This window comes from Lygodium microphyllum, chromosome 8, assembly GCF_053477565.2.
Source record: "Lygodium microphyllum isolate KBCC chromosome 8, Lygodium_microphyllum_v1.1.10, whole genome shotgun sequence".
NCBI lineage: Eukaryota > Viridiplantae > Streptophyta > Polypodiopsida > Schizaeales > Lygodiaceae > Lygodium > Lygodium microphyllum.
The window spans coordinates 148,691,016-148,703,235 of record NC_141142.1 but is presented as its reverse complement, the minus strand read 5'-3'; positions in this window follow the sequence as shown (position 1 = coordinate 148,703,235).

The following is a 12,220-nucleotide window of genomic DNA, read 5'->3' as shown; positions in this document are numbered from 1 at the left end:
ACCGCCTGCGTTGCCAATAGGCAAATGTGCGAAGAAGAAGAAGATCCGACCATGGAAACAGAGTTTGAAAGAGTGATGATCCATGCCGCTCTACACAAGAAAGGCCCGAATCACCAGTTCTCGGTGATTCAGACACCATCAGACTATCATGGTAAAGGTTTCAAAACCTTGATTGATTGTGGCAATACACATTCCTTTATTTCACCAGGTTGTGCAAAAAGATTAGGAATAGCCACAATAGAAGCACCTATCTTGCTTATGGAATTGGCAAGTGGTCGTGAGGTTACTTGTACCAGGCAAACTGCTAAGGTGGAATTCTTTTCGGGAGGAAAGACGACTTTGGTCAAATTCAGAGTCATGAATTTAGGTATCCATGAGTGTGTACTCGGAATGGATTCTAACAATGCCCACATTCATTGTGGGAAGAGCCAAGTTTCCTTTCGAAACTCTGAAAGGAAATTAGTCACAACTCAAGGTGAGGCTGGAGTGCCAAAAATCCAATTGGCCAAAGCATCTCAGATTATAAAAGGAGTCAGAAAAGGATTACTTGTCTACTTGATTAAGCTCAACAAGTTAGATAAGAAGCAAGAGCCTAGTGAAGGACCTTCATGGCTAAAGGAATACATGGACGTATTCCCTGAAGAGTTGACATAACTCCTGCCTCAAAGAGAAGTGGATCATGAGATTAAGCTAGTACCAGGAGCTATGACAATTGCAAAGAGACCTTATAGAATGTCCATACTAGAAGCAATTGAGCTAAAGGAATAACTCAAGCAACTGCTAAATCAGGGCTACATCCGTCCTAGTAGTTCACCATGGGGAGCTCCAGTACTATTCTAGAAAAAGAAAGATGGAACACTTCGATTATATATTGATTACTGAGGGTTGAATCAATAACTGTCAAAAACAAGTACCCTATTCCCAGAATAGATGAGCTTCTTGATCGTCTTCAGGGGGCAACGATCTTCTCCAAGATTGATCTCAAGTTTGGTTACTATCAGATAAGGATCAAGGAAGAAGATATCCCAAAGACGGCCTTCAATACAAGATATGGACACTTTGAGTTCTTAGTTATGTCCTTCGGCCTTATGAATGCACCTACCACTTTCAACAGGTTAATGCAGGATATCTTTAGGCCATATCTTGATGATTTCGTACTTGTCTTCTTCGACGACACTTTAGTTTATTCTGAACAGGAAGAAGATCATGAACCCCAACTTCGGATTGTCCTTGAGAGGATGAGGTCACATAAGCTGTATGCTAAGATGAAGAAGTGTGCATTCTTCAAACGTTAGATTGAATATCTGGGTTTCATTGTATCAGCGAAAGGAATCTTAGTGGATCCAGCCAAGGTCAGAGATGTGCTTGAATGGCCAATACCAACAACTATAAAAGAAATACACAGCTTTCTTGGATTGACAGGATGGTATAGGGTTTTCATAAAAAACTATGCTTTGATTACAACACCTCTGATGGATTTACTAAAGAAGCAAACTTCCATTGTATGGTCAACTCCCGAACAAACTAGCTTCGATAGATTGAAGCAAAGTTTGGTATTAGGACCTATCCCAAAGCTTCTAGACCTCAGTAAGGAGTTCGAGGTAGTAACTGATACTAGCGCACTTGCCTTAGGATGTATGCTCATGCAGGAAGGTCATCCTGTAGCATACTCTTCAAGGAAATTGAACAGTCATGAGAAGAATTATACTATGCATGATCTGGAATTGCTAGCTATCATCCATACTCTAAAGCTTTGGAGACACTACCTATTGGGTAATAAGTTTACACTAGTAACTAACCATAAGAGTCTCAAGTGGATCTTTACCCAGAATGAGCTCAACATGAGGAAACGCTGGTGGATTGAAGTGCTGGAGGAGTATGGCTTTGAAATCAAGTACCGACTAGGAAAAGAGAATGTAGTTTCCGATGCACTTAGTCGCAAGACATTCGTTAATTCCCTAATCTTGCAGAATCCATCAACAGCTAGATATCTAGCTACAAAGTATCTATGCCAAACAATCCAATACTTGAGTTAGCTAGAGAGGATGCATGCCATGATCCAGCCTACCAAACAATGCTAAGGGAGATCTCTATCAAGGATCAGAACCAAAAGATGTAGGCTAAGTATCATGAATTCTCTATCAATAGTGGACTTGTCTACTATAGAACGAGGCTGCGTATACCGGTAAGCCAGTCACTTAAGCAGAATATATTGTGGGAAGCTCATGATTCCCCTTTCTCAGGACATCCTGGCTATGCAAAGACTCTCAATACAGTTAGGAAGAGCTACCATTGGGAGAGGCTTAAAGGTGATGTTCTCAAATATGTCACCGAGTGTTTGTCTTGTCAACATATCAAAGCCGAACATGTCAAGATTCCAGAGAAGTAGCATCTGCTTGACATTCGTCAAATGAAATGGGAATTCATCAGTATGGACTTTGTTGTTGGCCTACCCCAAGTTCAGGGAGGATACAACTCCATAATGGTTGTGGTTGACATGCTAACTAAGGTTGCACACCTTATTCCAGTAAACACAAACTATAAAGCCTCGGACATTGCAAGATTGTTTATCAAGGAGATATTCAAGATACATGGGCTACCAAGAAGAATCGTTAATGATCATGATTCTCTCTTCACATCACACTTTTAGAGAGCCATCTTTGAAGCCATTGGAACTCAACTCTGTTTTAGCAGAGCTTACCATCCCCAAACGGATGGCCAAACAGAGCGAGTAAATCAAGTCATCGAGGATATACTTAGGGCATACTGCTGTCGTGAGCCGAAAAGGTGGATTCAAATACTTGCGTTCGGTTGAATTTTCCTACAATGCTTCTTACCAACAAAGCATTCAGATGACCCCTTTCCAAGCATTGTATAGTCATGACTGTCGAAGTCCCCTAAACTTCTCAGATCCAACCTTGAGGGTTGAAGCTTCAAGGAAAATGTTGGAAGGGATGGATGACCAAATAAAGTCAATAAGACAGGACATCCAAGCTGCCAAGGATAGACAAAAGGCATATGCGGATTTGAAGCATCAAGATAGAATCTTCGAGGAAGGAGATATGGTCTTCATTCGCGTATACCCAAATAAGAGTTCCCTATCCTTAGGAGATTGCAAGAAGCTAAGTCCAAGATATTGTGGACCGTACAAGATCCTCAAGTGCCTAGGACCTAATGCTTATAAACTGCAACTCCCTGAGAATCTAAAGGTTCACAATGTATTCCATATTAGCCTATTGAAGAAGTATGTACCTAATCTTAACCATGTACTTGATGACCAACAAGTTGTAATGCCTAGTCAAGGAGTCCTTGAACTAAGGCCTGACATGATCTTAGATGTTAGGGAGAGACAATTGAGATCCAAAACCTTAAGAGAATGCCTCGTCCAGTTGGAAAGATTATCCTGAAGAGGATGCCACTTGGATAGATGAAGGCACTCTCAACCATCAATATTCCCAGCTTATCTGGAGATGAGGACATCTCAATTCCTCCAAGGGGGAGAGAATGTAACAACTCTGTAGTAGAAATACCCATTCCGCATATGAATTCCCTCTTGGAAAGGGGTCATAAGGATAATCATAGGGATAATATTTTTTTCGAATAAGATAATGAAAAAATCCTTTTTTGATTTTCCCTTATTCCCCCTAGCTGATTGTCGTGCTGGAGGGGGAGGGGAATAGAAGGAATGACTAAAGCTCCTCAGTGGAGCTTGCAGGAGACAAATGGCCATGGCTGCTGCCACGCAGGGGAGGGAGGATTCCCCCTCCCCTTACCTATATAAATTGGGAGGGGGGGTGCAAGTGGAATGGCAACAAAGGTGCTGCCGTGAAGCCTTAAGGGCATGCCGTCGAATTTTCAGAGAGGGAGAGAGTGAGGCTCTGTGAGGGAGGGAGAGATTGAAGAGGCCCTCACTGCCGAGAAGCAGCTGCTCACGGCGTGCAGTCCTAGCAGCTACCATCAGCCTACCATTCGACATGTCGCCGCCGCCATCACACAGTGAAGGCCCCCCACGTGATACCTTGAAGCTTCTAAAGCTTCTAAGGGGGGCTTTATAAGCCCCCTTTTCCCCCCCTTAAGAAAGATTTATCTTAAAAGGGCCTTTACATGACCCTTAAGCCTTCCTCCCACCCCTTCGAGAATTCCTCCCTATGGGCTTCCTTAGGCCCTTTTTCCCCCCTGACTTTTGCCGTGAGGGACCCTCATATGGACCCTTAAGTTTTTTTTCTACCCTACCAATAATTCCGTCCTAAGGGCTCCCTAAGGACCCTCTTATACCCTTTTGTTTTACCCCCGTACAAAAAGAAAAGAGGGTGTTAAGGGTCTTTTGACACCTCTTTCCCCATACAAATGTTAGATATGATCAATGCTCCACCCTCATTAGGTGCTACCAATGATCCATGGTGCTCAAAGTTGTAAGGCCCCCATTATGAGGAGAAGCCAAATGTGAGCCCGGACATTGGTTGAGTCCTGACTTGTATATCAGATGAGGTCTATGTGACCGGATGGCAAAAAGGTGACTGTTGTGAGTCTAATCTTTGGGTTAGACGGAGTGGTTAAGCTGGTAGCAACTCGAGGCACATTGCATTGAGTTGAGTGGTAAGGGAGTTAAAAGGGGGCCCTATTGTGGGGTCCGGGGGCCGCAGAAGAAGCCCCTGGTTGGAGGGTCCCAGGGGGGCCAGCGGCCCCCTGGCGGGGGTCCGGGGGTAGTGCCCCCGGCCCGATGGTAAAGGGAATATTCCCTGGAATATTCCCTGGCCGACTAGTGGAGGCTCATATGCTAGGTCGGTCAGCACGCCGACCTAACGACCTTCGCGGGCTATAAAAGCTAAACCTCTTCGCAGCCATCTCTCACTCATCTTTCACCCAGTCAGAGTTGTTATTCCAGCTAGCCTTAAACTCTTCACCTATCTTCTGTCTAGATTGCCATCTAAGCTTCACATAGTGGAAGCGCACGGGTGGACAGAGCCATCTTTGTATCAGTTGTTTGGAGTTAAAGAATTTACTGATTCTCCTCTTATCTGTTGTGTACTCTCTATCTCTTTCTCAGATTATGTTCGCTGCGCCGTGTAATATTTTACATGGTATCAGAGCCCAGGGGGCTTTAGAGATCGGAGAGCGTGCAAGAGGCAAAGGCTTCAACAGCAAAGAGAAACGATGTCGACTCCGGAAAGCAGTTCTGGCGCATCAGGAAGCGGTGCAGGAGGTGGTGCTGCTGTACCGGCTATTCAAACACTGAGGATTCGTCCACCAACCTTCAGCGAAGGCAAGTTAGATGGTACAAACTACACCTTATGGAAGTTCAAAATTACAACTATCCTTGATTCTTATGAGCTTCTAGAGACTGTGTTGGGGACTGACGCAGAACCACAGCCTACCCCCGACCTATCAAATCCTAGTGTGATGATTCCTCTGAATGCAGATCTTCTACAAGCTTGGAAACGAAGGAATGCAGATGCATTGTGTGCCTTAGTTACAAGCTATTCTGACAGTGTTTTGACTCTGATTCAGCATACAACCAAAGTATCAGAGGCTTGGAATGTACTAAGGAGTCAGTATGAAACACAAAACCAAACAAGGATTCAAAACTTGGAGAATCAACTAGCAGCGGAGAAGTTTGCTAAAGGAGAGACGGTTGAAGCATTCATCACTCGGATTAAGAATCTGCGCGACGAGATGGCTGGCGCCGGGATACAAAAGACTAGCGAAGAGCTAGCTCGGAGGTGTCTTCGGATTTGTCCACAAAATTTTGATGGACTAGTAACTGCCCTTAATACTCAGGTGAGACCTCAAGATTTGACTTTTGAGGAGTTTTGTGCATTATTAATGGAGGAGGAGTTGAGGCTGAAAGCCCGAGAAGGAAGCAACAATGGAGATGCTGCATTCTCTGCCAATGCAAAAGGCAAAGGTGTTTCCTCCACCAAAAATGATGGTGACAAAAAGAAGAAGGGCGGCAAGAAGAAGTTTCAAGGAGAGTGCTTCTACTGTAAGAAGAAAGGACATGCAATTGCAGATTGTCGTGTCAAGAAGGCAGATGAAAAGAATGGTACCCTTAAAAGTAAAGGGAAAGAGACAGCCAATACGGCTGAAGCAGAGTTGGAATTATTCATGGCGACCATTGAGGAAGTGTGCTCCTCGGCGCAAGAAGAATCTACCACTGACTCATGGGTGTTGGATAGTGGGGCCTCCCGTCACATGACCAATAAGAAAGGTCTATACAGTTCTATGCAGCCTCTACAAGAATCCATCACTGTGACGGTTGGAAATGATGCTAAATGCCCTGCTGCGGGCACAGGTACTATTTCTTTTATTGCTGCAAATGGTGAAGTCAAAAAGCTTTCAAATGTGTTGTATGTTCTCGAAATCAGGAGAAATCTCTTATCAGTTGCTGCCATAACTGATCTTGGTCATGAAGTGAGGTTCAAGAAGACAGGTGCAGAAATTATTGATAGTGCTGGCACAATTGTTGGCAAAGGAGAAAGAAGGAACAACCTGTATGAGCTAAGTGCTCTTAAAGCCACCGCTGGAGTGGGCACAAGTAAGCTTTGGCATGAAAGGTTTGGACACATTGGATTTGCAGTATTGAAGGAGATGCAAAAGCAAGGTATGGTTGCTCACCTACCTACAATAACTGAATTGAAGGAACCATGTGAAGCTTGTATGATGGGCAAGCAACAGAGAAAGGCATTTCCACAAGAAAGCAAGAATAGAGCACAGGCTCCTCTAGAGTTGGTGCATGCTGACTTGTGTGGTAAGATGCCTACACAGGCCTTGGGGGGATCTTCTTATTTTATGTTGATTGTCGACGACTACAGTAGGAAGATGTGGGTGTACTTCCTTTGTGATAAGGCTCAAGCTTTTGGTAAGTTTAAAGAATGGCTAATACTTGTTGAGAATGAAACAGGGAAAAGTGTGAAGAAATTTAGAACAGATGGTGGTGGTGAGTTCAACTCAAAGGAGTTTGAAGGCTTTTGCAAGAGCAAAGGGATCAAGCGTCAATTGACGACGCCTCACACACCTCAGCAGAATGGTGTTGTGGAATGCAGGAATCGTACCATTGTGGAGATGGCAAGATGCATGCTAAAGGGCAAGGGATTGCCTAACCATTTTGGGGCTGAAGCTGTTAATACTGCAGTCTACATTCTAAATCGGAGCTACACAAAGGCTCTCAAGGAAAAAACACCTCATGAGGCTTACACTGGTAAGAAACCATCTGTTTCACATTTCAGAATTTTTGGATGTGAATGTTATGCACATGTTCCAGATGAGAAGAGAAAAAAGTTACAACCAAAAAGCAGAAAATGTATCTTCTTGGGTTATAGTGATGAGCAGAAGGCTTACAAGTTATATGACCAAGAGGCAAAGAAGATCATCGCGAGTCGTGATGTGGTGTTCAAGGAGGAGCCGCATAGAGTGGAGGAGGAGAAGGCAAGTTCTTCCACTTTATCATCAAGCGAAGAAGTAGTCCACTATGAACCTGTCCCGAGAGCTATCCCTATCCTTAAGGAGGAGGAAGCATCATCTTCAGATGATGAGGAAAAAGTTCACCAACCTGACATCACCCCACCGGAAAAGCCATTGCCGCGCTGGGTGAAGCAGCTCTATGACCACAATAATCCTATGCCTGCATCTGTAGAGGAGAAGGCAGACGGACCAAGGAGGTCTCAGAGAATAGAGGAGCAAAGGAGGGCTTCTGCTCACATAGTCAATATGGCCTTGATGGTTGAGATTATGAGAGAAGTAAAGGAGCCAACTGACTTAGAAGAAGCACTTGCAGATCCATCATGGAAGGATGCTATGCAGGCAGAGTATGACAGCATAATGAAGAATGACACTTGGGAGCTAGTGGATCGACCAGCAAAGCAGAAGGTTATTGGCACCAAGTGGATCTGGAAGGTAAAGTACAAGGCTGATGGTACCTTAGAAAAGTACAAAGCTAGACTGGTTGCCCAAGGATTTTCACAAGTTGAAGGGTTTGATTTTCAAGAGTCATTTGCCCCAACTTCCAGAATGACCACTATTCGCACGGTACTTGCAGTGGCTGCCCACAAGAAGTGGTCAGTGTACCAAATGGATGTTAAGTCAGCATTCTTAAATGGTGACCTCAAGGAGGAGGTGTACGTGGCTTAGCCACCAGGGTTTGAGGCCCCCCATTCTGAGAACAAAGTGTGTAAACTGAAGAAGGCATTGTATGGGCTAAAACAAGCCCCCAGAGCATGGTACCAGCGGATAGATAGGTTCTTTTTAAACCTAAACTTCAAAAGATGTGCCTCAGATGCTAACTTGTATGTTTACAGGGATGGTAAAAATTCTATAGTGATTGTCCTATATGTGGACGACCTTCTTATTACAGGTGACTATGAAGATATGATCAACCAAACTCGAAAGGCTTTGAGTTCTGAGTTTGAAATGACAGACTTGGGCTTGCTACACTATTGTTTGGGGATTGAAGTCTGGCAAGAGCCAGGAAAGATCTTCATCTCTCAGAAGAAGTATGCATGGGAGATCTTGAAGGCATTTGGAATGACCGAGTGCAAGGAGATAGCTACACCTATGGAGGTGAATGCAAAGTTATCCGTCGAGGATACATCAGCATTAGCAGACATTGGGAGGTATAGGAGGTTGGTCGGCAGTCTGATCTACTTGTGTAACACCAGACCAGATATCAGTTTTGCTGTTGGTGTTTTGAGCAGGTTCTCAAACAAACCTCATGAGAGTCATTGGAAGGCTGGGATGCGGGTGCTCAGATACTTGAAGAAAACTCTTGAGTATGGAATCACATACAGTTTCGGAACTTCTCTTGTGGGGAACTGTGACTCAGATTGGGCAGGAGACATTGATTCCAGGAAGTCAGTTTCTGGTTATTGTTTCTCTTTGGGTTCAGGAATTTTCTCTTGGATTAGTAAGAAGCAACCAACAGTGGCATTGTCTTCTACCGAAGCAGAGTACAAGGCAGCTTGTTTTGCTGCATGTGAGGCCGTATGGTTGAGAAGGATTCTATGGCATATGGGAGTGCAGGATGAAGAACCAACTGTGCTGAGATGTGACAATCAGAGTTGCATCGCCATTGCCAAAAATCCAGTGTTTCATGCACGCACCAAACATATAGAGATCCAATATCACTATGTGCATGATTTGATGGAGGATGGGATAGTGGAATTGGTCTACTGTCCAACAGAGGAGAATGGAGCAGATATCTTCACCAAAGCATTTATAAAGGATCTGCTTCAAGTTCATCTTCAGAGACTCGGCATTGGGCCGAGGAGATAGTTCACCTATGGGTGGACATTGAGGGGGGGTGTTAGATATGATCAATGCCCCACCCTCATTAGGTGCTACCAATGATCCATGGTGCTCAAAGTTGTAAGGCCCCCATTATGAGGAGAAGCCAAATGTGAGCCCGGACATTGGTTGAGTCCTGACTTGTATATCAGATGAGGTCTATGTGACCGGATGGCAAAAAGGTGACTGTTGTGAGTCTAATCTTTGGGTTAGACGGAGTGGTTAAGCTGGTAGCAACTCGAGGCACATTGCATTGAGTTGAGTGGTAAGGGAGTTAAAAGGGGGCCCTATTGTGGGGTCCGGCGGCCGCGGAAGCGGCCCCTGGCTGGAGGGTCCCAAGGGGGCCAGCGGCCCCCCTGGCGGGGGTCCACGGGTAGCGCCCCCGGCCCGATGGTAAAGGGAATATTCCTTCGAATATTCCCTGGCCGACTAGTGGAGGCTCATATGCTAGGTCGGTCAGCACACCGACCTAACGACCTTCGCGGGCTATAAAAGCTAAACCTCTTCGCAGCCATCTCTCACTCATCTTTCACCCAGTCAGAGTTGTTATTCCAGCTAGCCTTAAACTCTTCACCTATCTTCTGTCTAGATCGCCATCTAAGCTTCACACAGTGGAAGCGCACGGGTGGACAGAGCCATTTTTGTATCAGTTGTTTGGAGTTAAAGAATTTACTGATTCTCCTCTTATCTGTTGTGTACTCTCTATCTCTTTCTCAGATTCTGTTCGCTGCGCCGTGTAATATTTTACAACAAAAGCCCTCATAAGGATTTCTACACCTTTTATTCCCCTTTCTTATGAGTCTTTAAAAGGCCATTAAACCTTTCCCATGGCTTAATGGGCCTTATTCACGGAGGATTTTGAAACACCCCCTTCCCAGTTTTGAACCCTTTCCATGGTTTCTTCCCTCCTCCACAAGTACCCCTTCAAAGAGCTTCTACGAAGTGAAGGAAAATAAACTCATAAAGGACGGTGGAATTTAAAAAGGAAGTTCGCAAAGCCGCATCCACGACGGAAAGGCTGCATTCGCGATGCCTCCTAAGAAAGCCGAAGGCGCCGCAGGAGGATCATCTCCTAGCATCCACGTGGACATCTCACCACAAGTCCAGGTTTTTCTTCCAAATTTTATTTTACATCATTATAATTCAATTGAGCGTAGATGATTTTTGGAAATAGGATGCATTTTTTGTCTTAATGCTTTGAAAAAAATAACTCGCGATGGAGGAATTCAGTCATTAGTATTTCTAATAAAATGAACAAAATAAAGTGAGCAGAAGATTGATATGCATTCCTAGTAAGTAGTTTTTGTGCATTCAATGAACTGAACTTAGATTATTGTCCATATTTACAAAACAGAATTAAGATAATACACTCCGTTTAAGCATGGAAGTATAAAATCATGTTGCATCATTAGGCCATATCTTCTTCGCAATGAGTCATCATGGGAAGTGCTAAGAATCCATAGGAAAGTGCAAGGCATGAAATGATTCCTAAGTTGCATAAATTGAACAATTATTGTTTTGCAACTACACAATTATTAGTGAAAGGTTGCTTGTTTAGCATGAATCTTGTTCGCAAGTTATAGGATGATTAATTGAAATTAGGTTATAACCTAACCTATGCTTGATATTAAATCGATAAGTTAGGTTATAACCTATGCTTGATCTTAAATCGATAAGTTAGGGTTGAAAATCAAATTAAGCGTAGACAATGAGTCATGTATTATGGAAATGATAGCATAATTATCGTCGAAAATTAAACAAATTGGCATAAATCTAAACACCTAAACCCACGGAGTACTCATTTTAGAAAGAGTTAATTCAATTCAAAAGAAGTCACTAGGATTTAATACGTGACCTAATCGCACGTAGTGCTAAAATTGAAACTCCTATACCTTAACTACTTGTCCACATTCACCGAATGTAGGGACAATGGAACATACTTGAGAAGTGATCTAAGGTTGTTCCTAAGAATCTTTTGCTAAAAATATGGAACTTGAACCTAGGACAGACAACGTCAGCCTAGTGTAATCAGGAACAGATTGTTTCGTGACTCCATTTGATGGGTAGAATAGTCTCATAGTTCGATGCGACACATGTGCAACAAGTGCAGAGTCATATGATCTTGTGATTGGATCACAAGGGAATGGCCAATTCTTGGAATAAGGTTCGCAGATCCTTACGCAAGTTATCTTGCAAGAGGATGAATAATCACCCGAATATAGTATCTTTCTTGAGTAAAGATAATTGTTTGGAAGCAAAAGACTACCTGATAAATTGGAATAATCTATGAACTTAAGGTTTTGACCAAGTTGGGTTAATAAGGTACGCCCTAACCCAAGATATAGGGGATCTTGCCAAGTCGCAAGTCATCCTGGATCAAGTACTGGGTGCATTTGAAAAGAAGGATTCCTCCTTAGCAAATGGCCAACGATAAACAACCAATGGAAATGTTTGTGCTTGTTACAGATTTAAGAGCACTATTTTTGCTTTGTTTGATCAATGAATTAAAGGTAAATGGATATCTAATACTTCAAGTTGAAGGCCTAAAGGGAGAAGCAGCTTCAGTTACCTCCGACTGCCTGTCTGACCCTAACCAAGGGGGTTGTTAACCACACCGGGAAGGTGGACCGAACCCGCCACAAGAGGTCTCTCCGTTGAGCGCTACTTGGAGCAGGAGGATGCTTGGGTGCCAAGGGCTTTGGCCGTAAATCCCTCGCCTTCCGGGCCCTGCACAAGAGGCTAACATGACTCGGGATTGGATCTCGAGGCCCACATACTAGTCTATGGGCGGAATCTTGGATTAGTGATCCTTGTGGATTGCTAGATAACCTTTGGGCAGATTGTGGATAAGCTTACGGGCTAGACTTTATGTATTTCAAAGATAAATATGATAACCTGTTAACAAGGAACTTGTTTGACATTGTTTTCCTATGTCAAATGA